The following is a 21,391-nucleotide window of genomic DNA, read 5'->3' as shown; positions in this document are numbered from 1 at the left end:
ATTTTTATTATCTTTCCTGTATATGAGACATCTAAGCTCAGAGAGGTGAAGTCATTTGCTCAAAGTCCCCTAGGCCAGTCAGCTATGGGTTCAACAGTGAGGGCCCAGCCTCACCTCCCAGCCTGAGGCCTGCCCACAGCAGTACTCTCCGCTCACCTTAGCCACTGCGACTCTGTGCACACAGGCTGTTTGGCTCCAGAGTCCCTGCTGTGAAGGGAAGCTGCACTGAGGTCCCAAGGAGCCCTGTCACAGAATCTTCTTGTCTTCCCAGTCACCCTCTCTGGGCCATCCAGATCCCATTCCCAGGGCCCAGCCCAACTGTTTAGCTGACAGACTCACTGTTGTCCCTTGTCCCCTACAATCTGCAACCAATCCCACTGCCCCTATATATATCGTTGCTCTAGAAGCCACACCTTCTCCCCCGGGCTCAGTCACCAGATGGGGCCTGCCCTGGCTCACCCATGCCTCAACTTGGGTCATGTTTAAAGTCCCCTCTGGTCAATATCCTAGCATTTTCAATATCTGATTGAGGAAGATCCTCATCTAGTGCCATTTTAACTTTAAACACTGCTTTCTTTAAACACTGAATTTTCCCCCTGACCCTTCCAGAAAACATAAAATCGGAAGTTGCTAATAAAAATCTTCAGTATTAATCAGATTCTCTAGAAAAAAAAGACCCATTGAGGGTGTGTATGTGTGTGTGTGTGTGTGTGCGCGCCTGCATGCACTAAGGAGCTGGCCTGCGCTGTTGTGGGGGCTGTAAAGCTCAAAGTCTGCGGTGTGGGTTGTGGAGGATAGACTAGAAGAGCAGAGAAAGTCCACCGCAGCATCCTGGATAATGTCCTCTCGCTCAGGGCTGCTTGGTCTGTCTTCTTCAGGCCTCCGGGTGATCAGATGAGGCCCACCCATGGAATGAAGGGCGATCTTAAATGTTAATCTCATCCCCAAATCACCCTCCAACTTGACACATAAAATCAACCAGCACACTCCTAACCGCCCAGTGCTCTGCTCAGGGAGAATGCCACAAAATGTATAATAAACTAAAAATTCTCCACATCCGGAAACTTGATGTCCGGGGAGGAGCCCATTCCCACCCTGCCACCCCTTTTGTCCTGTCCAGCTCTTTGCCTCCGTCCTCTTGCTCCTGCGCCTGTTTTCTGGGGAGAATTGGCCTTGTGCTGCTTCCCACCCGGCCCTCTGCCCCACGCTTGCGTCCTGCGCACACTGCTGCCTTGAAGGGGATGACAGCGGTTTGGCCTTCCCAGTGCCTCGCCCCTGCTCCCCCTGTTCCTGCTGTGTGACCTGGGAATCCTGCCTGCCTTCCACCCACGAGTGACCCTGGCTGGGCCAATCAGAGCCCTGCCCTGGGAGTTTGGGAGCGAATGCTAATGACGATGAATACAAATGAGCCTTTGCTGTGGAGCGGCTGAGACGCACAGGATGCTGTTGTCAGCAGCCCAGGTCCAGCCTCGTAGAGCAAAATGAGGTTGATGGGGCTGGAGAAGCAACAGTAAGCAAAGGAGGGATGGCATCCTAGTGGCTGATTTCACCTGCCCAACCTCAGCCCTGCCTTCCCACCCTTTGCTCCCAAGAGCCGATTCCATGCCTCCCTACCCCCCTGCACCCCTCTCTCCTCCACTTACCCTAGCACTGTGGTACTCAAGTGGGGGTGAGTTGCCCTCCAGGGGACATCTTAGCAAAGGCTGGGGTCATGTTTGCTTTCACAATCCAGGGCATCTAGCCGTAGAGACCAAGGAGGGTGTGAGCATGCCATAGGACTGCTGCCCCTGACCAAGAGTGATCGGCTCAAAATGCCACTAGAGGTCAAGAGGCTTGCCGCATCCCACCTCCCCAGGGTGCTCCCTGTGCCACAGCCCTGGGCTGGATTCCCAGACTGGCATGGAGCAGTCATAGCTCAGACTGCCCACCTCCACCATCCAGAGCCCTGGTGTCCACAAGCCACTAGCCACACATGGCTGCTGAGGACTTGCAAAGTTCAGGCCACACCAAGACATACTGGAGAGAAGATGGACATATCACACTATAGATTTAGGAAGAAAAAGAAATATAAAATGTTGCATTTATCATTTGTACCTCAATTCCATGTTGTAATGGCACTGTTTTGCAAATATTGTATTAAATATAATATTACTAAAATTTATTGCACCCATTCTTGCTTTTATAATTTGGCTACTAGAAATATTAAATTAATTATATGGCTGATGGTAAAATGGCAAGGAAATGCCAGGACTCTCATGAGCTGGGTGTGAGGACGGATCCGGAGCCACGGTCCTGTTGTCAGCGGCACAGTGAGTGCCCCAGCACGCTACCGTGCCCCCAACAGCTCTGCCCACAGTCAAGAACCTCAGGCCCAAGTATCAGCTCTGAAAGAGCCTTTGGGAATCTGGATTTTTTTGTTGGTGCATTAAAACCGTACTTCAGTGGGATTCATGATGCTGTGTTTGTCTGTGCACATAATGTAACTTGATCACATTTGAAAAACCTACTAAAGACCTCCTTTCCATAAAGTCCTCTCCAGTCTCTTCCAGGTACAGTTTCCCTCAGCATCCAGAGGGTTTCACTCCAGGGTTCCCCAAAATCCCTAACATTATCTGGTGTGGCCTATGATGTAACCTATGTACCTTAAGTCATCTCTAGAAGACGCATCAGACCTCATACAGTGTAAATGCCGGGGAAGTAGCTGTTATCCCATGTCATTTAGGGACTCTTGACGAGAAAAATGTCCATAGGTGTTCAGTACAGGTGCCGTGTTTTTACGGGTACTTTTGACCCATGGTTGGTTGACTGTGGAGACAGAGGCCCAGCCGCACTTGGAGGCCACTGGCACCCAGGCCATCTGTGTCATCTCCCGAGTTTCCCATCTGGATCTAACCGGGGCCTGGCTGGGGGTGGTCCCTGCATGAGCATGCCGTGGGAGCTCAACCCAGGTGTGCCTTGTTGACCCCTGACTCTCCGGGGCCTGGGCTGGGTTTGGTCCTTGGCCCATCATGCTGCGTTCTGCTAACCAAGGAGGTGGGGGACGTGCGAGGCCCTCCTTTTCCGTGCTCCGCAGCTTCCTGGCATAACCTCCTGCTCACGGCTTCCACTCTCCCAGCACATTGTCAGGGGCTCTGAACGCAGAGGTGAGCTGGAAGCCGGTGCCTGGTTACCATGGCAATGCAGCTGCTTCCGCCTTTCCCGTGAGGCCAGAGCCAGCCATAGGGGGTGGACAGTGTGTGCGAGGCCCTCCCCTGACCCTCAGCACCACCACCTGATCTACTGCTGGTTCAGTGCAGGGGGTTCCTCTCTGAGCACGTGGAGCTTGCAGTTGTCCTTGTCAACCAGCCCCGAGTGGCGAAGCCCTCCTGTGTGTGTGGACATTGGTGTGGCAGCTCCTCTGCCGGCCTTCCAGAGAGCCCTGCCCATGGGCCTGTGTTTCCTTTGCTACTGTCACCAGAAATTGCCCATTTTGGAGACTTTTTCAAGCTAATGTGACAATGTCTGCTTAGACTCTTTTCTGTTGCTCTGTGACCTCTCAGAGACCAGGTAATTACAGCACACAGAGGCTGATTGGCTTGCAGCTCTGGAGGCTGGACGTGCAGGAGTGGCGCTGGCGTCTGGCGGGCCTTCCTGCTGCACCCCAACATGCGAGCAACGGCAGCCTGAGAGGGATAGCGCAAGTGGGTGGCTCAGGCTGCTTTCTGTCCTCACGAAGCCCCTACTGTCATCATGGGGGTTTAGCTAATGGCCTCGTCCAGTCCCACCATATCATAAAGGCTCCACCTGCAAACACCACCCACACAGAACTTCTGGGATTAAGTTTCCAACACATGAAATCTGGGGACACATTGAAATCTCCCAACATCTTCACATTCAAGGACAAGTGTCATGCGGATTGTCTCCTTAATAAAGAGACCCAGGCTCACAACAAGAACATCCTCAAGGCCTTTGCGTCTCCAGTGAAGAGCTATGAAAGGCTGGCTAAGCGCCTTAGGTGGCAACAGATCATCCCATTTGACCTTCACCACAACCTTGTGACTGAGATAGTGCCACCATCTCCATTTTGTAGATGAAAAAAACTGAGGTTTAGTGAAGCCAAAGAAGGCCACCTGGGTCAGACTCCTGGAAGGTGTCAGAGCCGGGATTGGAATAAGGAGGTTGTGTTAGTCAGTTTCCGTCACTGTAATAAGATGCCTGAGATAATCAATGTAAAAAGCTCCCAGTTTGGGAGGCCTTGGTCCATGGCTGGTTGGTGTGTCCCATTGGCCTGTGGTGAGACAGTCATCTGGTGGGAGCTTGTTCCAGAAGCCAAGGGGGGGGGGATGAGGAGGGGCCAAGGTCCAATAGCTCCTCAAGAAACCCCCCCCCCCCCCAGCTACCTAGCTCCTCCCAACAGGCCACACCTCTCCTTGGCTCCCGGCAGTGCCATGGGCTGGGACAGAGCCTTGAACATGTGACCTTTGGGGGACATTGGAAATCCCAGCCACACACAGAAGTCTTGCTCTGAAGCCTGGGGCTTGCAGAGCTTTGTACGCTGTCTGAACAAGGGTGAGGCTGCCAGCTACTCCTCAGGTCACAGAAGGGGAAGCTAAGGCTGGCTGTCAGATCAGGCCCCAAGGTCACGGGCTAAGAGTGCAAGGCCAGGGCTTCAAACTTGGTCTGTCAAGATCCACACCTCACTCCCTATTTCGGACAGTTGGGCTCTGTCTGTGGCGAGTGGGCCGATTGTGCTTCTAGGCATGACCACAGCGTGACGGGAGGGGTCCTCGGGCTAGGAGACCACAGGACAGGCCCACCCCAGGCCTTGTTGGCAGGCCCCAAGGTGCGTCTGAGTGGGGAGGCTGCCCAGAGGGGCTGAGTTCGCTTGCGTGGTAGCAGCTGCTCCAGGAGGTGGTCACCGCTCCTGCGCCCTCACGGATGCACCTGAGCCGCTGCCGGTGGACATTGCTGCTAAACAGGACCGAGAGCCCAGGTGGGAAGCATGGCTGTTCTCCAGGGACAGCATGCTCCAAGGGAAGGGTGCATGGCCTGAGTCACAGGCAGGGACAGGCCAGGGGAGGCTCGCTTCCCCAGAGCCTGCAGAGGAGGGAAGCAAGAGAAGACAAGGGCAGACAGGCGGGGTCGAGAGCCCACATGGGTTCCCTGGTGTCCCCGGGTCACTGGCCTTCTCATGTCATCCTGTGCTGAACATCCATAGGATGCTCGGGCTCCTGTCCCACAGATACGGGGTCCCCCGTGGGCCTGCAGCCCAGCCTGCACCTCTCACTCCTCACAGTGTGAGACCTGCTTCCTCCTCCACTTCCCCCTGTGGGGGGCGGGAGGGACATAGGGAGACGCAGACGGCAGGCAGCTCAGCCAGGACCTGGACAGGTCCCCTCCACTCTCCTGGGGGGCTGGATCTCTTTTGGAACCCTCCCTTTTCTATGCCAAACCCAGCAAATCATGCCTGCCTCTCTGGGCCAGTGGGGATCCCAGGAGGAAGTGGGGGAGCAGTCCCAGCTTAGCCCTGGGCTGGTGACCAGAGCGCTGAGGATCCTCTTCCTCCTCTCCCGTCCCGCTCTCCAGCCCTGTGTGTGGTCTGGAGGCAGCTAGACGCTGAGCTGGTGCCGGCCCGGAGCCTCCCTCAAGCCCCACCCATGCTGGCTGCCCCTCTGCCCAGCGCCGTGCCCTGTGGCCCAGCCCCCTGTGCTCCTCTCCTCTGGGCACTGTGGCCTGTAATTAGGCTCCGTCTGGTTTGGAGACGTGTCAGCAGCCCTCCCCTGCCTCCGCGGGGCGCTTTCGCTGGTTGAGGAGACCTGTCTCTATGCACAGGATCATCCTTGGAAACAAGGCCATGTCTGCTCTTCCCGCAGCCTCTCCAACCCTGGTGACAGGAGACCAGGCCTGGGGGACTCCAGCGGACGGCAAGAGGGATCACAGGGGAGGCTGCTGTCACGCCCAGGCCCGATATGTCCACCTTGGCAGGGAGGGGTAAGAGAAGATTCCAGAAGAGAACTGCCAGCCACTGGTTCCTTGGCATGGCTGCCCTCAACCTGCCGCCTGACCCGAGCAGGGGGCAGAGGGCACAGTGTCAGGTGGAGCTGGTCGGAGCCTGACTCCGCCTCACCAGCTAGGTGACCTTTGGCCAATGGCTTCCTGGTTCTGAGCCTCAAATTCCCATCTGGAAAATGGGAAATGACCCCTGGCTTCAGGAGCTTTCTGTGGAAATTAAATGGGTGCACAATGACAGCCACGCCAGCCACCCAGCCACGCCAGCCACGCCAGCCACGCCAGCTGCTCCCAAACCGATGGAAGCTGCTGTTGTTTTCTGCAGGTTGGCTCCGCCCCTTCTTTCCTCCACAGGTGGTGCCTTTGCACACGCAGGTCCCTCCAGGCAGAACACCGTCTCCTACCCATCTTCACAGCCAGCTCCTCTTGACTCTACAGGGCCCGGCTCAGGCATCCCCTCCTCTGAAGCCTCCCCTGATGCCCCAGGCGACTCACTCTGCCCTCTGTCCTGCAGCAGTGAGCTGCTCCTGCTTGCACCCCCCTGCCCCAACGAGGTCCCTAAATGCCCCTCTCCAGGCCTGCCGACCTGCCCACTGCCCTGCCCTGGACTCCTCCACAGGTGCTCGGGCCTCTCCTGGAGAGACGAGGGCCTCTCAGGGAGCTCAGGGCCCTTCCTGGTAATCCCCAGCCTGGGCACTCTGTCTGTAGGTGAATGGACGAAGGGCTGCCAGGAACAACAGAGGAATGGGGGTGACTTCAGGGGAGACTAAACATCTAAGACAGAGACCTCAGGGGCCCCGGGCCTTGCTGTCCCCACCATACGGGGCTCTCCTCAAGTCTGGGCACACCGTTCAAAGCCGAAGAACAGAGAGTGCATGTTCAGCCCTGGGAGACGGCCCAGGAAGCTGGGGGACCCCAGACCCACCTGCCCCGGGACCTGAGGACACTGGGGTTAATTCCTGTTTCAGTCACCTTTTCATCACTGTGAGCAAAAGGCCTGAAAGACCAATTAGAGGGAGAAGCCATTTGACTCATGGTTCCGGAGGCTCGCTCTGTGGCTGCTGCGGCCACGTCTCTGAGCCTAAGGGGAGGCCGACCATCAGGGGGGAGAGTGTGCAGAGGAAGGCAGCCAGGACTCGCCACACGGACCAGAGAGAGCTCTGCTGACGTCCCAGGGATGTCACAGCCTAGCTGCCCACAGTCACCGCACAGTTAGTCCCTAGCAGAGGGCCAGTGCCCTGATCAGGTTGAGGCCCCCGTGACCCACTCGCCTCACCTCTGAACTTTCCCTCATGTATCCCTCATGAACTTTTAAGGGGCGTCTCGTGTGGGAACCTCAACAGCACCCTAAGCTGGGTGCGCTGCCCAGAGGCTGCAGGAAGTCCTGCCGAGGGCTGGGGGACAAACTCACAGCTACAGACACAGGGCAGGGCGGTCGGTCCCTCAGGAAGGCTGGGTCATGGCTGACCCCCTCCTTAACCCGTGAGAGCGGGCACTGGTGACATGTGCGTGCCCACCCAGCGAGGCTCAGCTGTAGTCACAGCTGTCTCAGGGCTGGGCTGGGTGACTCCGAGACAGTCCCCACTACGGAGACGGCACAGGCTCTGGTTTGGGCGTGCAGGGCTGGACCTGGCCTTGCTCTTTGTCCAGAGGGGCCCCTGGTCCCCTCCTGCAGTACTCCTGTTATTCCGGGCTCTGTGGGTTTGCGCTGGCTTGCTGCTGTCTGTCTTTCTGGCCACCTTGTAGACGTGGCCTCCTCTCCGAGGCCCATCCCTGGGCTCCCTCGGTCACCAGTTCCTCACCTCTGCCGCCATCTGCACAGCGCTCCTGCCCAAGCAGCTCATCTCCCCCGAGTTCAAGATATGACTCTCCTCCAACCTCAGCCTGCGAGGCAGTGACGGGGGTCTCCTGTCCCGGGTGGGTCCCCAGGCACAGAGCAGGGGACACGGTGGCTCACAAGGGTCGTGAGTGTTGGGTGGATGGCGAGGGAAAGGACACCTGTGCAGGTGGAGGAGTGGCAGATGCTCCAGGCCCGAGCAGGACAGGACTCCATGTTTGGTACCTGGACCCCTGGCTGTGAGTGTCCTCAAACCTATCTGGATATCCAGGTCCTGGGTGGAGACCGCAAGACTCCTTAGTGAGCTCTGGAGTGTCCAATTCCTGGCTGTACACCCAGCTCAGAGCAGATGCAGAGGAAATCTACCTAGCCATGTCCAGTGGATGGACAGGGTCAGATTCTCGTGGAGGGGCCCCTCCACTTAGTTCGGAGTCAGTCCTGATAAACAGCTGCAAGCTGAGGAGACCGCCTTTGGAAGGGCACGGGAGCCTCCTCACCCACGACACCCGCTCAGCCCAGAGCATGGCACAGACAGTCTCTTATGTTTTAAAAGAAGATCTTTTCTTTGGCTGTGCTGGGATCAGACCTAGGTGGGCCTTATGCACACGAAGCCCCTGAGCTGTATCCCCAGCCTGGGACTGTTCTCAGGGTGTGAAACTGTGCTATATCCAGATGGTGTTGGTGTTTTCACAAATCTACGCATGCACTAAAATTCACAGAACTGTGCACCAGAAGGAAAAAAAAATTACCATATGATAACTTATAAGTAAATTAATTGTTAAAAGAAAAAAAATCCCACAGAGGCCCGTGCCATCAGTCTGATGAAGCCCCGCCAGCCCCGAGGGCCGTGGGTTTTATATCCCTGCACCATTCTGCTGTGCAGCCAGGGTGGGGACCCACTGGTGGGAGTGGAGCTTAACCCCTGGATCTGGCTCTGGTCATTTGGGAAGCAAATGGAGCAGGAGAAGCCAAGATGTCCAGAGATTAAGTACTGGGTCCTCCGGCCTGCAGAGGCTGGGCCATGAGGAGGAACCCGGAGCCTAAAGAGAGAGAGATCTGACCACTGCTGCAGGGGCCAAAGGCCCTTGACCCCAGACCCATGGGAGCTGCAGGGGTGAGTTCAGCCTCCCCAGAGCTGCGTCCTGCAGAGACAGAGGCGGAGACCTAAGTCAGCACCCGGGGGAGGCCAGGCCCTGCTACCCTGACTCGGCCCAGTTTGAGACCCATCAGGGACCACCGAACTGTAGTTCAGAACTTGAGATAGTAAATCTGGGCTGTTCAGCCACGAGGCTCTGGAGATTTCCAGCAGCAATAGGAAGTGAACACTGCAGTCCTGACCTGCCCAGGCGGGGTGCTGGCCTTCCCAGGCGGGGTGCTGGCCTGCCGGGGCCTCTCTGCTCTGGGAAGACCTGGCCTTAAGTCCCAGTTCTCTTGCCCATTGGATGGTCTTGGGCACCCAAGACAGGTCCCTGCTGTGCTCCCCTCATCTGCAAAATGCTGCTCGCAATCCAACTGGCGTCACAGGGTGGCCTTGAGATGACGTCGGTGAAGTCTCTTAGCAACCAGGCCTGGCACGAAATTGGCGCTTGATGCTATTTTTGATGGCTGAGCATGATTCTGAAGCTCTCATTTGTGCTCCCAGAACCTGCTCCGGCCCTCGCCCTGGCTGGGGTCCCAATTGTCCCTGGGGGAGAGACCCCTCCACTTTCTCTTTCCTGCCATCCCCAGGCCACCAGGGCCTTGCGTGCTGTCCTCACAGCAAACAGAAGCCTGACCCCTGGCCCAAGGTCTAAGGTGTTGGCCTGAGGGTTAGTGGTACTCATCATGGTGGGTACACAGCAGGTGTTCAATAAACAGCATAAACCACTGTTTTCTCAAGATGAAGCGGTATTTCCTGTTTCAGCCAGGACCTGGCCCAGGTTGGGTGGCTCCCACATTTGCAGTGATACTTACAGTCTTACTCCAGGACTTCCCATGGGGCCTCCAGAGAGGCGTCCTGAAGCCTCTTCTGCTCTCCTCTTATCCCTTCTTCCCCGTGGTGTCTTTCTGGATTCCAGAAAATCCCTCCCACACAGCCTGAGTAAACCCAGGAGCCTGAGTTCTCTGGGACTCTCGCCTCGGCCTCCCAGTAGTACCCCAGCTCCTGTCTAGGTGAGCAGGATGGTCAATGGCACGAAAGAAAAACCTCTCTTGGATGAGGTCAGCTCCTTGGAGCAGAGAGGACACATAATCCCCTTCTTGCTTAGACACCAGTGTTGCCAGATTTAGCAAATGAAAATACCGAATGCCCAATTTGATTTAAATTTTCAGATAAAAAATGAGTAATAAGTGTGTCCTGATATAGTATGGGACATTGAACCGGGAGGCCTTCTTTCCTCCGGCTGGCCTGGCTGTGTAGGGCTTTGCGAGGTCAGGTTCAATGCCAGGGGAAATGAAATCCCTGTTAGTGGTGGAACTGCTGGCCCTTCTTTCCCTGGGAATTATGTGGCTATCTGAACTCAGGCTATGTTTCTTCAGAAGTGTCCTTGCTTTGAGACATGGCTAGGGACCCTAGACCTTCAGCAGATGAGTACCAGTGGCAGAAGGAGGGACGTGGCGCTGGTGACTCCATCATCAGCTGCACCTGGAGCAGATGGCTGGGATCTGAGCTCTCGCTGTGCTGTGAGGTCTTGCTTCTCTCTGAGTCTCTCTTTTCCCCACGGACATTGCCTATACCTTTGGGTGGTGTCGCCACTAAATAGGAAAATACACACCAACAAATGTATGAACAGGGGTCAGTGGGAACTGTCCTTGTTCTCTGTTGCTATTGCAAAATACTTGAATAGGTTTTATTTGGTTCTTAGTTCTGAAGGCCAGGAGGCCTGGGCCTTGGTGCCAACACCTGCATCTGGGGAGGCTTCTCTGCTGCATCCTAATGTGGTGGAGGCAGCCCAAGGGCAACAGAGCTCAGAGGTCTCTTCCTCTTCTTATAAAACCACCTACCCCATCAGGGGCCCACCCTCATGACCTAATCTAATCCCGAGGCCCCAATTCCAAATACCATTTGAAGTATGAACTTGAGGATCAAGTTTCCAACCCACGAGCTTTGGGGACACATTCAAGCCACGTCGCCCTCTTAGGTTTCTGTTGTCACTTAGAAAACACACCTTTTCCTGGTTGGCAATGCACGTACCTGATCGGCAGCTGGGCACACCCCCCGTGGGGCCTTCTGTTCAGTGTTGACTGTGCTGTTTCCTTGTCCCTCAGCAGGTGCTGGCACGTGGCCGGCCAGCCTGTTTCCTCCAAGGAGCCACTTGGAGCCCCACCTTCCTAGTGCTGCAGTTTCTGTGGTCCCTGGGTGTGAGTGCCAACACCTGCGTTTTGGCATCTGCTCGCCCTCTGCTTGGGCAGTGACTACCCGCCCTGCCCTCCCACGTGTCAGGCGACCTGGGGCCGCCTCTGCCAACCCCTGCAGGTGCTGTGGGGCAGAGCACCCAGCAGCATGGTGTGTGATGCTCTGAGTGAGCTCTGCAGCCATTTCTGCACATGCAGCAAAACTCAGGCAGAGGAAGAACTCATCTTATGAGCATCTACTGTGGGCTGGAATCTGACACGCGTTATCCCATAGTTTAGAGCAGCCAGGTTCGTCATTGTTGCTGCTGCTATTAATCTAATATACCTAAAAACTAGGTAAACATGCTATTACAAAGATCTTCCTATCCACGTTCAAGAGCCCTCTCACCCATCCCACACCTCTGGAGGTTCTCAGCCTGGGGTGCTATTGGCATTTGGAGCCACATAATTCAGGGGCTTTCCTGTGTACCGTGGGATGGTTAGAAGCATTCCTGGCTCCTAGCCACACACTCTTTCCCACCCTTAGTGACAAACATAAACATTTCCCGAAATTGCCAAATGTCCCCCCGGGCCGGGTCGTATAATTGCCTGTGGTGAGAAACACTGCTTTAGAATAATCATTGTGAATGGTTTCTTGAGAACCTTTTGAAGGGTATTTCTACTCATATGTGTATGCCTTAAAAAAAAAGACAAAACAGGCTGGTCTTCTACCACTTGCTTTTTAACTTACCCATGTATCTTGGACCTCTTTCTGTACGTGCACACAAGTCTCAGTTCTCCTTGGAACAACTGCATGATATTTCTTTGTGGGCATCTCGGCAATTAATACAGGATTTCCCTCGCAATGGGCGCTGGGGCTGTTTCCAGGGTCTTGCTGTTAGAAATGGTGCCCGCCCTCTGCACCCCCACACATTCACCTTGATATATTCAGTTAGCGTTCGCACCGTGTAGGACCTGGGGGACTCCCTGACAGGTGCAGTTGCCAGGCCAGAGGTGCGCACGTTCTAATCTTGACGTGTCCCACTGTTCTCCAGAGTGGTCCATGCTGATGGACTGCACTGCTGCTAGCGTCCCCGAAAGCTCCAGATAGTTCCTGTGCGTTCCCAGCAGCTCATGGGCTGCGTTTGGTGACTGATGGGAGCGTCTCACGTAATTCTCACCATAGTCCTATTCTCAGGAACTCGCATGACTTCCATTTTATAAGAAAGAACTTGGACTCAGAGAGATTGAGGTTTTCCTAAGTTTTTCCAAGGCAGTCTTCCTCCCCCATCCCAGAGCTGACTCAGACTGAAACTCGCCGTCTTAGCGGATGCTTGGGTCCTCCTAACAGGAGGACCGTCTGCCCCATTTCACCTGTGAGGTGGCCCCATTACTCCCATTTTCTGAGGGGCTTACTGAGGCCACCTGCAATTAAAGTGACTTGCCAGGACCATGGAACCCAACCACAAATCCAAACCTGACTCTGGGGTTGGTGGTCCTCCCTGGGCACCCCCCGGGAAGCTCTTTGGTCACTCCTGCAGTCCTTATTACCTGACCCCTGCTAGCAGCTCCCTGGAACCCTGAGGTTTAATCCAGAGAGGGTGGAGGAGTGCGCAGGGGGGACATTGTGGGCACTGGAACCAGGGAGACCCAGATGAGGAAGGCCCTGTGCCCTCTGAAGTGAAGCTGGGAGGCAGGGCTTCCTTCCCTCCGGGGCCCTAGAGAGTCGTCATCGTGAATCTTGCTCTTCTAGTCGTCTCTCCTTCTCCCAGTTCCCTTTCAAGGTTTCTGTTACCATGTTGAAAAATGCTGAATGGAAAATTCCAGAAATGAACAATTGGTAAGTGTAAAATGGCTTGTCCTTCTGAGTAGTGTGAGGACATCTCCCGCCTGCCCCATTTCACCCTGGATGGCACCGCCTCTTTGTCCAGTGTGTCCCGTTTGTCCAGTTGTCCACTCCCAGCCCATTGGTCACTTGCTAGCTGACTCAGTTATTGACTGACTGCCCGGGGACCAACAGGATTGTCTTTGCATAACCCTTAGTTTGCTTAATAACCTTCACAATAGTGGTGAGGCCAAGGGAGCATGGGGCATAAAAGCTGGAAGGACACAGGACAGATGATCTCTTGCTAAAATTGTCACGTCTGCAGGCTGTGTAGGAAGAAACATGGTGCATAGCACACAGGGTCCAAAGCCACCCGGAACATGTCTCCAGGCAGATGGGGAGGGGCTTCTGCACACTTGTTAACAGCAGTTATGACGACAGTGGATGCCACTCAGGGAGGGACTGCTCTGGACCACGTTTGCAGCAGGCAGCGTGAGTGTGGGTGCCCAGAGGAGCAGACACTGGGATTTAGATAAGTTGTTTATTTGGGAGGTGACCTCAGGAAGCTTGGTGAGGGAGTGGGGAAGGGGCACAAGGAAGGAAGGAGATCCCTGAAATGTACAGTGGACAGGTCACTGTTACGGGTAGCTGGGCCCCGTCCTCCGAGAAACCATGTGCCCCACACCTTGGAAGAAGGTGTTTAGTGAGCTTTTTTTTTTTTTTTTTTTTTTGTGGCTGCAACCAAAAGACCTGAGGAGAACAATTTTAAGGGAGGAAGTTGGCGGTCTGTGGCTTCAGGGGTCTCAGAGCAGAAATGGCTGGCTCTTTTCCGCAGGGCTCCAGGAGAGGCAGAACGTCACGGCAGAAGTGTGTGGCCGAGGAAAGCAGCTGGGGACATGCCACCGGGAAGCAGAAAGAGAGAGTTCCTCCCCAGGGACAAAATATACCCCCAAGCCCACCCCCAATGATGGCCTCCTCCGGCCACAGCCCACCTGCCTACAGGGGCCACCCAGTTAATCCCTATGAGGGGTCAACGCACCGGCTGGTTAAGACCTTCACAGCCCAATCACCTCACCCCTGACCCTTCTCACATCGTCCCACACAGGAGCCCTTGGGGACACCTCGCATCGGAGCCATGACAGAAGGGGAGGGCATTCATCGCTCCTCTTCCTCCAGGCTTCAGACTGGACCCTGATGCCTTGTCTTTGAGGGATTCCTGCGGCAGGATGTCCAGGAAGCATCTCAGGTGACACAGGTGCAGTCCCCTGCAGGCGGCTGGCTCCTAGGACCTTCAATCACCACCTCGGGGTGCTGGTTCTCTCCTGCTGGTTCTGGACCCTTCGAGGACCCTTGCACTTCATCAGCACCGGGGGGCAAGGAGCCAACGTCCACAAACAGGCAGACCTGTTGGCTCTGTTGTCAGCAAAAACTTCCTGGGTGCCTACTGGGTGCCAGGTGACTTAAAAATAAAGGAGGATGGGCTGGGGATGTGGCTCAAGCAGTAGCACTCTCGCCTGGCATGCATGCAACCCTGGTTCGATCCTCAGCACCACATACAAACAAAGATGTTGTGTCTGCCGAAAAAACTAAAAAATAAATATTGAAATTATCTCTCTCTCTCTCTTAAAAATTTTTTTTAAAAAATGAGGAGACTTCACTTAGCTATTTGGATTAGTTTAAGGTTTGCAGAAAGTTAGCAGAAGTGCAGAGTGGGTCCCCTCCCCACAGACTCCCGCCAAGCTTTGCCTCTTAGCTCCTGGGTTGATGTGGTACCTTTGTTCCCACGGAGGAGCCGCGGCGAAGCCTTGTCATTAACTGCAGTCTGCAGCTTCTCTGAGGGCTCACTGTGGGCTTTGTGCATCCCGCTGGCTGAGCCCAGGCATAACGACGTACGCCCACCCTTACAGGGTCACACGGAACACTCCACCGCCCTAGAAGTCCCCTTACCTCCCCCCCTGTCCCTCCCTCCTTCCTTTCCTCCTCTCCCCGCAACCATGTCCCCAGTTTTATTTTAAGTGCTTGGGTACAGCTGAGGCAAAATTAAAGTCCTGTTTTTATGGAGTTGGCATTTTAGCCAGGGAAAGGGACAATCAGCCAGCAAATGACACACATCAAATCCAAGGGGGTCATGGGCTGGGAAAGTGGGTTCTCTAGACAGGACACTAGGAGAGGTCTCTCGGAGAGGGTGACCTGTGAGCAGAGCTCAGTTGGAGACCCAGAGGAGACAGTGGATGGGATTCTCAAAGGCACCCGGGAGCCCAGAGGTCTCTCCACCACAGGAGGCTGTGAAAGACCCTGGCGCCCTGGCTCCTCAGGGCCAGGAGGGGTGTTCAGGGCTGCATTGCGATCCCCATGTTCCCCACGGTTTCAGCCCTACCCCTGGATGGGAGAGTGACGCTACATTTGGAGACAGGGTGGTAAAGGTTAAAAATCAACTGAGATCACGGTGGAGCCACACTCAATGTGACGGGTGTCTCTCTAGGGAGAGATGAGGACCCTGACGCACAGAGAGGAAGAGCGCGAAGGAACCTGAGACAGGAGAGACGCTTGGACTCCGTGGCCTTGCACCTCCGTCCTTCAGGACTGCGGGGAAATGTCAGTTAAGCCAGGCCCGTGCCCACCCCGTCTGCAGCAGCCCGAGCTGACCAGATCCCTGCTGGCTGTTCTCCAGGCCCTGCTGTCCCGAGCACAGGGGTTGGGGTGCTCCTGCTGCAGCCCGGACAACATGGGCACAGGAGTCTGCCCCGCGTGGCCTCCCTCCCTTCTGTCTGAGTTGCCACAGCTGCTGTCTGAGGCCACCTGCAGAGGCTCAGGCACAGCAAGACCCAGAGCACAGAAGCCCACAAGGGCACACAGACGGGCTGGAAGACCCACCTGTCCTTCCCCGTAACAGCTGTGTGACATTGATTTCACCTCTGGGGGAGTCTTAGGTCATGAGTGCTATGGGTGTGGTGGGTGCAATGGGTCCTGTGGGTGCTATGGGTACTGTGGGTGCAGTGGGTGCTGTGGGTTGTGAGATGCTGTGGGTGCTGTGGATGCAGTGGGTGCTGTGGGTGCTGTGGGTGTGGTGGGTGCTGGTCCACTCCTCTCTTTTGCTTCCTGGCCACTGTGAGTTGTCCTCTGTCACCTCTGCCACATAGTGCTGCCACGATATGCTGCCTCATCACAGGCCCCAAGCAAAGGGGTCAATGACCGTGGACTGAAACCAGGCCCGTGCCCAAGATGTGAGCCAAAATGAACCTTTTCTCTTTTTAAGTTCTCTCAGGTATTTTGTTAGAGTGATGGAAAGCTGACTCGCAAAGGGATTCTGCCTTAAGTGCCCCAGAGGACGTCATTCCACAGTGACAAACGGTGGCTTTTACTGATTGCATATCTCTGTGTCAAGCCCAGTACTTGGCACACGTCATCTCCTCTTACATCTGACAAAGAATCCGGGTGCTGACGGTACAGTGCCTATTTCATAGATGAGAGGACTGAGTCCAGAGATGATGAGTGATGTGTCCAAGATCCCAGGGCCAGTGAATGGCACAGCCTCATTTACCCCTTTCCTGGCAGGCCGTGTGACTCGCAGCTGATAGTCTGGAGATTTTGTTTGTTTTTAGACAAGACAGGTTTTGTCTGGATTATAATTCAGTCCAGGTTATAAAAGAAAAAAAGTCAGCAACACAGGTGACTTCATGACCTCCAAGTTTGAGCATCAAGCTAGGCTCCGAGGGCCTGGTTTTACAAGCCCAGCTCTTCCTTTCTTCTTCCCTGAGAGAAGGGAGCCCCTAGATCAGTAGAATGTGCCCCGACTTTCACACTTGCACACACACCCACACACACACACACACAGTGTTTCTCTAGCTTTCCTTTGAAATGAAGGAAGAAAGAGCAGGAATCTGTTTGAGGCTTTGGCTGAGCTTTAAGAGCAAACTGAAATGCTGGAGAGCTTGTCCATGCTGTTGGCTCTGGATGTTAAAAATCCTGCAAGAAGGTTGCTAACTGTCCGCCTCCCAGAGCTCAGAGGAGTTTCCCAGAATGCATTGCAGGAGACGAGAACAAAGGCAGATGGGTGAGGTGCGGAGACCCGACTCTGTACCGACGTGGGTTGCGGCAGCCCGGCGAGGTGGGACAAGGGACGTGTGTCAACACTGCAGTGGTTAGTGCAAAGCAGGGTGACTCAGTGGCCTGGACTCCGGCTCAGCTTGCCACCAACTGAGTGACCTGAAGGAAGTGGTGCTCTGGGGCCCCACTCTCCGTCTCAGAACTGGCTGCACCCTGCTGACATTACTCGGTTCAGGTCTGACGGGACGACCTTGGCCCATCTGCACAGGGTGGTTTCCAGGAAACACGCCCTGCCTGTCCTAATGGTGACGAGGACAGGAGCACTTGGCCGGGTCCCCTCCCAGCTAACTCTTCTGAGAGGCTGATCTCACTTATGTCTGCACCAGGATGGGGACTTTCATGGTCCCCACGCTGAAGATGAGGCTGAACGATTGGCTGGAGTCCTGGAGCTAAAACAAAAGAATACACCAAGCCAAGGGGCGGACAGACTTGGAAGCTTCCGTTTATCTCCAGGTTCTCCTGAGCAAAGACCCAGGGAGCAGCAGTGGATGGGGAAGCGGCAGAGGACAGCGGCAGGATCAATGGCCAGGCGCTCACCTGGGTCACCAAAAGCCTCCTCTGGCCTCCTTCACCGGCAGCCAAGGCTTCGGTGGTGTCAGAGAGCGACCACGTAACCAGATCTGCTGGGACAGGGCCCAGCCTGCGCCATTCACCCCGCCAGAAACCTGAGATGGCCCAGGGCCTGGGGACAGCTGGCTATCTCAGCTTTTACCCTCTCAGCCTAAATGGCTTTTGGCCCTTGTTAAAGGCGCCATCTCAGATCGGTGCCAGGGGAACGCTGGTCATTCTGGGGCACTTTGAGGGGCTGAGAGTGGAGGGCGGTGGCAGGTGAGGTGCCCTGCCCCTCCCGCTCCTTGCCTCTGGGTCCCTTGGTGGAACCCCACCTGCTCCAGGTTCACAAATTTCTGGGTGGGAGTATGCCCAGGTTCCGGGGGGGCCCTTTTCCTCTGGCATATTTATTACTTTATAAGCCCAAACCACAGCCTGCCGGAGGCACTGACCCTGCTCCCAGAAGCCAAGCTGGTCAAACGTCCATGGAGACTGACAGGTGTCATCCTTCAAGAATGCAGGGTCTGCACTTCCTGCTTTGGCACTATTTATGGGAGTGATTTCCCTCCTCTTCCCCTCCCCCCAACTCCTAGAACAATTTGCAAATCTGTGGTCATCAAAGCTGTGCTCCGGTGACCTCAACTTTGAGAAGGAAAGTAACTGAAAACCAACCCACATATCAGGCATGGGTCACAGTGAGCGTGTGAACGTGAGCGTGTGGAGGTGAGCAGTGTGGTGAAGGGACTGGGCTTTGGGCAAAGCTGCCCCTTTTCCATGTCATACTCCTGGCTCGGATTTAGTCAGGGGGTGTCTATCAGGTGCCAAAGTGCTCACACAAAACGTCTCTGCGTTAGACGGTGTTGTTATCACCTCCATTTTTCAGATGAGGAAACCAAGGCACAGAAGGTTAAGTAACTTGCCGTGGTCTCACAGACAGCAAAATGCCGCTCCCTATGCCCAGTCGCCACTTGTCCAGAAAATGAGGGATGGTAATCTGCCATTGGCCAGGTGCTTGGGAAGACCAGATCCTGCCAGGGAGAGTTCGTGGGATGGCCTTCCTCTCTCTCCTCTGTTGAGAGCCACAGCCGAAGGGGCCCCAGCAAACTTCCAGCTGCCAACTGATTGGCTCCTCTGCAGTGATGCTCATTGGGCTATTTCCCCGCCCTCTCAGACCATGGAGCTGCTCATTGGTGGACTCTTTTGGCTCCGCCCATGCGACCCAGCCAATCGGCCTCAAGAGCAGGAGGCGTGGGGGGCGGGGGTTGAGAGATTTGTGGGAAGCCGGTGATGGCAGTTGGGCTCTGAGGGTTTTCCTGAGGAGCTGTGTGGTGTGTGGTGTGTTCTAAAAATAAAGTTCGTTTCTTTTGACAAGTGGCTCCTGAATTGTGCCCAGCCAGACTGCGGCATTCCTCCCTCTCTCCTCCCTCTCTCCTTGCTCCTTCCTAGTGTTTGTCAGAGTCTGCCAGTGGCCTGCTCTGGTGCCAGGTCCTGGAGAGACGGCCTGAGCCCGACGAAGCCATTGCCATTACTCTCTTCCACGCGCCTGCTACCCTGCAGGGGGACGGGCCCATGAACAGCAGTTCTCCCAGTGTCCCCCCCTTCTCTGGCCCCGAGAGTCAGTATTTCCCCTCATGTGGCTTCTGCATCCTCCCTGGTCCTGGGGGAGGGGTGATTCTTACCCACCGCAGGCTGCATCCGAGAACCTCTGTCATCTGTTGTCCCTTTCTCAGCATTTTATGTCATCCAAGTGCTGACCCAGAATGAGGCCCAGAGGACAGGAGGAGCCTGCCCCAGGCCAGAGAGGCAGCGGTCAGCTAGGCCAAGACGGCCAGAGCAGGTGGGCAGAGCGAGTCCCAGCCTGAGGCCAGCATCGCGTCTGCCCCGAGCTGCCTGCAGGTGCAGACCCCTGGGTTTTCAGAAATCCAGGTCCTGGATGTGTCAGCCCGACTCTGGGAACTACGGGCACTGTGGTCCCACCCTCCCTAAGAGCCCATTCCGCCCCCTGCTGTGCTAGAAAGGATTTGGGGTTCCTGTCCCCTTTCTGTGGCTCTTTCCGGACACATTTCCCTGTGTCAAAGCCCCCTGTGAGCCAGATGCCTGTAGTCAGACGGGTGGCTTCAGAGGGGGCTGGAGGAGACGCCCAGCCTTCCCACCCAGGAGAAGAGTGTCTCGGAGGTGGGTCCGGAGGGCTCCCCGAGAGAAGGGGACTGACTGGGCCCAGCAATGCGAGGCCTGTGTGAGGAAGAGAATTCTAGCAAGTGCCAATCAAAGGCACAGACAGGGGCTTGTTAGGGAAGCAGACACTCAGGGGAGACAGGGGATGATTTCGAGGGTGAGAAGCCTTCGGGGTAAAGCAAGGGAGGACACGGGCATCTCCAGAGGGAGACACAGCCCCTGCGTGGTGGGGGGTTCAGACCCCGGGGCCGTTGCTCGGGCTGGGCCAGGTGGATCTACCCATCACAGGCCAGCGTGCCCTGCACTGGTGCATGGCCTCGGTGTTACAAAGGCATGGGCCAAGGGCATGGGCCAAGGGCATGCTGCTCAGGAGTTGCAATGGCTCTGGGAGCTTTCTGCCTCTCGGTGTGCGGTGGGCACTCGTATCTCTCCCTTTGCTCCCCAATTCCTCTCTCATCCCGTCTGCCATCGCGAGCACTCGCTCTTGCGTCGTCAGCTTTTCTGCTGGACACACCCAAGGCATGAGCTTCGCTAAGGCAAGGGTGTGGGGACTTCTTCTAGCCGCTGAGGCTTAGACGACAGAACTAGGCAAAACCCCTGCCCTTGTCCTACATGCTCAGGCTGGAACCCCAGTGGGCAGGCCTCAGGCCCACTGTGCAAACCACACGATTGGATTCTTGGTGGTGCCGTGTATAGCATTTGGGGGATGGGTGTGGGGCCCCAGCCTCTCCTCCCTCCTTTTCTTCCTTCCTTCTTTCCTTCTTTCTCTCCTTCCTTCCTTCCTTGTTTTCCAACTGCCACCAGGTAAGTAAGCAGCCTCATCCTGCCACCATGATGTGGCAAAGCAACTGAGCCCTGCGACCATGGACTGAAAAACTCTGAAACCTTGAGCCAGAATAAACCTTTCCTTATTTGAAGTTGATATCTCAGCTATTTTGTCATAGCAACGGAAAACTGGCTAGCAGACTGAGAGAGAACTGTCTCCTGGTGCCTCCAGGGTGAGGGGCATGCGGAACAGACCCGGCTTGGCCTCAGCCTGGAGCCAAGCCCAGCCCACCCAGCAGGGGGGACATTTCTCCTCAGCTGGGTGCAGAGGAAGTAGAAGTGCTTAGTAGGGTAAGCCGCTGAAGTTTTTTGGTTGTTGCCCAGAATTCGATGCAAAGATAGCTGATCCCTGTGGGAAGCGTCCCAGCCCTGTCCTCAGAGCCACTCCCTGCCCTCCCCACCCAGCAGGGAGACCATGGCCCAAGTGTGGTCAGCAAGCACGTCCATGCCGGTGACTCCATCACCATGCACCCCACCTGCTCCTGCCCATCCTGGCCGGCTCCAAGCCCGGGGCCCCCAGCAGTGACCCCCCCTCAGCTCCATCCCTTGCCCCTCGAGCCAACAGGAGGTAAGAGAGCCTTCCTGTGGCCAGTCCCGGTGACCCTGGCCCCTGAGCTCACTCCGAGGCCCCGGCTTGAGCTTTCGATCCTTCACACTCAGAATCCCACTGTGGACTCCCCAGGCCCCCCCAGACCCTGCCTGGTCCACACCCCAGTTTCATTCCAAATTCTGGGTGCTGTGCAAGTCACATCAGTGTCACCAGACAGGTGACA

This window comes from Callospermophilus lateralis, chromosome 5 (genome assembly GCF_048772815.1).
Source record: "Callospermophilus lateralis isolate mCalLat2 chromosome 5, mCalLat2.hap1, whole genome shotgun sequence".
Lineage (NCBI taxonomy): Eukaryota > Metazoa > Chordata > Mammalia > Rodentia > Sciuridae > Callospermophilus > Callospermophilus lateralis.
This window is presented reverse-complemented; position numbering follows the sequence as displayed.